This window comes from Cnephaeus nilssonii, assembly GCF_951640355.1.
Source record: "Cnephaeus nilssonii genome assembly, chromosome: 21".
NCBI classification, from domain to species: Eukaryota; Metazoa; Chordata; class Mammalia; order Chiroptera; family Vespertilionidae; genus Cnephaeus; species Cnephaeus nilssonii.
This window is the reverse complement of record NC_137092.1, coordinates 41,039,750-41,045,749: the sequence shown is the minus strand read 5'-3', so window position 1 is coordinate 41,045,749 and position 6,000 is coordinate 41,039,750.

Here is a 6,000-nt window from a genome sequence, read left to right as displayed (position 1 = left end):
CCTGGGATCCTTCAGTCCGCAGGCCGATGCTCTATCCTCTGAGCCAAACCAGTCAGGGTAAGACAGGGCATTCTTTTGCTGCATTGGTGGTGATGGCTGGGTGACACCAGAATCGGGGTGCTCTTCCAAGTGTGGTTTTTGAACTTTTAGCATCAGAATCGCACCAGCGGTTGCCCAAAAGGCAGATCCCCGGGCTCCGCTAGGAACGATGAGATCAGCAGCTCTGGGTGTGCCCTGGAGATGTGCATTTTAACTGCCTTCCTCAAGTGCTTCTGAAACCCACGGGAACATAGCACCACCCCAAGTAGAGGTTAATCTTCATGGCCAGGGAGGGTCTGGATCCCCAGGCCTTCAGACTTCGTGCTGCAACCAGAGACAGGTCAGGGCACAGGCCTGTGTGGGATCAGAGCAGACCCAGGAAGCCCCTGTGACGCGTAGGTGCGTGGACTCACAGGCCTTGCCATCAGAGCAGCATTTTAGAACAGAATTAGGACGTGGAGAAAAGAGAAGTGAGACCTGCTGGCTGCCGGTAGCAACCACATGGCTATAAATATAACCAGCTGAGCCCTCCCAAACATGGCTTCATTGCAGGCCCAGGCGTGCAGGCACACGAATCGCTTACATTGGTGTTCTTAAAGCACACAGGTAACATCGCCTTTCCTCTTCTCTTCTGTGACCTTGACTCCAACACAGATACCATGTTTCTCCCCCTCCTTTCTGTACCATTGAAAAAGGTTTATTGAGGCGCTGGCCGGGTAGCTCAGTTGGTTAGAGGGTTTTCCCAATACACCAAGATTATGGGTTTGATCCTGGTCAGGGCACATACAAGAATCAACCAATTAATGCATGAATAAGTGGAACAAAAAAAAAAAATCAATGTCTCTCTCTCTCTCTCTCTCTCTCTCTCTCTCAATTTTAAAGAGGTTAATTCACATATCATGCAATTCACCCATTAAAAGTGTACAATTCAATGGTTTTAAATATGTTCAGAATTTCTGTACCATGTTATTTTTTTAAGTTTCTTATCTAAGTTTTGTTCATCTTCCTTTCCCTTGTGCTACCTGCTAGGTTTGTTATCTTCCCCATTCCCTGTATCTTCAAAACCGCCTTAAATGAAGTGTAAGTTTTAAAACATTTAAATTAAAGCAAGAAACTAAACAACAACAACAAAATATCGAGACTCTGGGCACCTGTACTGAGAACTGGAGCCATTTTCAACCTGGAAGCCTTTTCCTATTGGGGAACAGGCTCCATTAAGAACATGCCTTGCAGAAAGGAAATGCAAATGGAAGGATAGGATGCCAAACATTTCCCAAGCTGTCCGCCAAGAACAGTGGGAAGTGTATAATAAGTAGAAGATTGGGAGACTGTGCTGAAAATTCCACGTCTCGAAGCAGATTTGAAGTACCTGCTGTCTCAGGCTTCAGATCAAGCTGCGGTGGCACCGAGTGCTGAATTCGTGGTGCCTGCTTGTCCGCCCGGAGGCCACTCCCCAACAGGGGCAGCCTCCCCCTCGTGAGCTCTCTGATCATGCTGTCCCCACAGCAGTCCAGTCAAGGAGACTGTGCAGAAAACAGAGCATAAAATTGTAGCAGAACATCAAATTCTATTTAGACCGGGGTCTCCATGATGGGAAATGCATTCTAAAGTGGCAACAGGAACAATGGAAGAGTGGCAGTGGTTATGCTGGGTAGGGTTGCAGTTCCCTCGTATTTTCTTCTTTATAATTGTGTACGTTCTCTGATATTTCTGTGATGCAGGAAAAGGTGCTGGACAGAAGCTGTCACAGTGTGCTCTGGGACGCCCCTGGAGGAAGGAGAGAGGGCAACGGGTGTTTTTTCAGGCCCGTATCTCTAGCCAGATACAAAGCCACCTGCTCTCGTCTGCCTTGATCGTCAGCAGTTATCAAGTTCCTTCTGCGCAGTTGTAGCCCTGGGCGTCCTGACTGCCTGGTGGCTCAGCCTGTCATTCCACTGTGAGTTACAGGGCCAGAGAAGAGTAAGCCTGCCTCTCTTTTAGGAGCCCCGTCTGCAGGTTTTGCTTTTGTTTCTGTTTTCGTTTCAACTTAGCATCCTTTGGGGACCAGAACAGCACTGACAGCCTCCAAATGAGCAAGAGAGCAGACTCCAGGGGTCAAGCCGCATCCTTCAGCCCAGAGGGGAAAGGTGAACGGTGGTCTGTCTCCCTGCATGTCGTCAAGGCCTGAGGTGCGAGGGGAGTGATTCAGCCAGAAGATTGCATCTCAGCCCCAAGCATTCTCCTCGAGGCCTCTGCCCGGCACAGGTCAAAGACAGAACCTTGGGGGGGGGGGGCGGGCGGGAAGTGAGCCAGAGCAAGTATGTCATCCGATGACCTCACCCCCAGAAAATGGGCCAGGACGCGGAGCATCAGAAAGGAAGCAGCTCAAACCGGAGAAGGGTCTGGTGGGCTCTCCAGCTAGAGTTCAAGAACAGCAGCCTTGGCCGTTGTGCTGGAGCCGAGGGGCAAGGCTCTCACCAGCTAATTCTGTACCCCGACCCCAGTTCTGAGTGGGTGCCTGCCCCACAGAGATGGTCTGTAGGGATTTGTCTAATGAATTACAAACTGTTCAAGAAATTATATAAAGGGTATTCTTGCTTTTTCCTCATCATCTCTTCTGTCTTCCCTGAATTCATCATTCTATTCATATTTAGTGAACACCTACTATCGTTTAGAAACTATGCTGTCTAGAAATTCAAGATGAATAGGAATTTAAGGATGAGTAAGTCACAGCGCGTACGGTTGAGTGGCAGCCACGTGTGTGAGGGAGGAGAGACAGGCATGTGGTCTTCCAATGTGACAATGGAGCAGGGTCACCTTAGGACATGGACCAGGAATGGTGGGGGAGCAGAGGGAGAGGGGGCAGTTACCCATCAGGAATGCTGGTCAGAGATGTCTTCATGAAAATGTGGCTGCTGAGCTAAGTCTTCAACATGGTCCGGGCAGAATTTCTAACAGCAGAAATGGACCAGAGGTGGCGCAGATGCGTAGGCAGCAGGCAGCAGGCAGAGGTGAGCGGGGTCTCTGCGGGAATGTGGCTTCACGAAGGGCAGAGTCAGCAACAAGGCCAGAAAGGTAGGCTGACGTCAGGCTGTAGGGAGCCAGGCCACCGAGTCTGGACTTAATTCTCCAGACAACAGACCACCCATATGGATATCAAGCGGAAGAACAAGATCAGACCTGCGTTTCAGCCAAGTTATTCTGGCCACAGGGTGGAGGATAGGTTGGTGGGAAGAGACGCAAGTAGAGGCCTTTTCCAGGTGAGAGCTCAAGACAAGAGCACAAGAAGGAACAAGCACGCAAACTAGATGATGCAGCAGCAGGAATGGGAGGCAGACGGCAAGTGAGAGACACACTAAGGGAGACACAGAGGCAGGATCCGCACGACCTGGCGTGAGGCCACAGGTGTGTAGACGGAGCACGCAGGGGGAATCGACCAGATTCAGGCTGAGTCACGCACCGATGTGGTTGTGCATTCAGGCCACATCTAGAGATGGTGGGGGACTTGGAAACCCCCCCCCCCTTTTGCTTTGGCAAAGCACCCTGAGCATTGCTAGTGAACAGTTTGGAATGAGAGCGATAAAGAGCCACCCCCAGGCTGTGTGGTCCAGGGAAGGCACTTCCCCACTCTAAGTCTCAATATTGCATTCTGCAAAATGGGGGTGTCTATTAATCTATTCTAGGGGCTTGTTGTTAGGAGGAGAGATGATAACCCTGGTGCCACATTTAGCAGTCGGACACAGTGGCGTTCCATGACGGTTACAGCTCAGGTGGGAGGGCGCATTCTGAATAATGTCAGGGCCTTCATTTAAACTAGCATCAGGAAAAAACTAGCATTAGGAAAAATGTTTTCCTACAATGCTGGGTCTTCTTGGGTGGTTTTCACAACACTCATTCAGCTGAAAATCACGCCTTCATAAAAAATAAATAAAGCAGAAGCCATCCTAGCTCCAATGGCTTGTCACCCATTTAGATTCAAGTCCTAAGTCCTTACAGTGGCCTTGCAAGTGCCACATGATCTGGTGCTAGCTCCCTCTCTAATATCCTCTCTACTTTCCCCCTCACTTGCTTCACGCCAGCCACAGGCATGCTTTGCTGTTCCCGAAACATACTCGACACGAGCCCACCGTGGTCTTTGCACTTGCTGTTCCCTCTGACTGGCATGCTCTTTGCCTGACATCTTCCTGTTTTGCTTCCTCACTTCCTTCTGTTGTTTGCTCAAATTCCATTTCCTCAAATAGGGCCACTTCTGACCACCCTACAATTACACCTTCCATTGGTCCCTGTTCCCTTATTCTGCACCATTTTTCTTCACTGGACTTATTGTCCAATAAGATGTTCAGATGTCTTCTATACATAATTGTTTATTTCTTTATTGCCTTCCTTCCACACTATAAGTTTTGTTCTACTCAACTTATTATTATGCCTAAAAAAGAGTCTGGTGCTCAGTAGACGCTTAATAATCAATACCTATTGAATGAAGGAAGTGCTGCCTCCTGGAGACGCTCCGTTCTCTTGTTTTCCTGGTTTTGTCCCTGCTTCTTCTTCTTCTTCTTTTAATCCTCACCCAAGGACATACTTAGAGAGAGGGAGAAGGGAGGGAGGGAGGGAGGGAAGGAGGGAGGGAGGGAGAAATCGATGTGAGAGAGACATTGGTTGCCTTCTGCACATGCTCTGACTGGGGATCAAACCCACAACCCAGGTATGTGCTCTGATTGGGAATCAAACTGGCAACCTTTTGATGATGGTTGATGTTCAACCAACGGAGCCCCTCCAGCCGGGCTCTCCCTGCTTCTTCAGACATTCCTTCTTAGTCACCTTTACTGGGTAACCCTCTTCTAAGTGGCTTCTCAATGCTGTGTTCCTCAGGGCTCCATCTTGGATCCTTTCCCCTGCTCTCTTTACCCTCACCCTACATGATCTCATCCATTTCTACGACTTTACCGTCTTTATATGGCTTACTTCCAAGATCTATCTCTAGCCCAGAACTCCAGACACAGATAGCCACTGGACTGCATAATAGGTATTTCAAAATTAGCATGTTCATAAGTGAATTCTGGATCCCGCTCCCCCTACTCCTGCTATGCACACCAAAAGAAAACCTGCAACCCTCCAGCATTCCTGAACAGGAAGACTGATCTGGCTGAAACAAGGGGGAAACTGTTCTGTTTATGGAGGACTTTATTTAAGGAAGGCTGAAAAAAGTCAGTCTTATCAAAGAGTGAGAGGAGCAGGTCGTAGGTATGTATCACTGGGAGTGTTGGACACTCTTCTTCGCTAGCACTGTCCTCTCTCCCCCAGTTATCACTCTCTTAGAAAAAGGCACCACTAAGTTACTCAAACCAAAACCCTAGGATTCCTACTTTTTCTCACATCCACCTCCAATCCATCAGCATCTTCTGTTCTCCCACAAAGCACAATTTGAAGCCACCCTCTTCTTTCCACATCTACTGCTTCTTCTCTGTTTGGTCACCATCATCTCTCACTGGACTCCCGAAAGAGCTTCTTACCTCATGTCCCCATGTCTATTCATGCAGCTTTGCACCTATAGCCTCAAGACTGATCTTCTTAAACTGTGAACCATAGCACGTGTTTTTTAAAAACCCTTAAATGACCACCCATGTACTAAGCCCCTGACACTGCCAGGCCCAAAGACCTGCTGATCACTCCACCTCAGCACGTATCATTCTCCACTGACTGGACACAAACCAGTCTTCTGTCTGTTCTCAGGACACACCAACTCTTTATTGTCTCAGTCCTTAACATACGCTCTTCTTTCATTTCTTCTCATGACTAGCTCCGTTTCAAATGAATTTATCCAGCAGCCTGAAACCACTAAAAACGGGTCAAAATATATGAAACAATGTTTTCAGACATTGGGAATGAGGTAGCAGAGGTGAGGAATCCCTGAAAGAACAGAAATAAACAATGGTGAGCCCAGCGATTGCCCCAGGTTGCTACCTGAAGACAGTATCCAGAAGG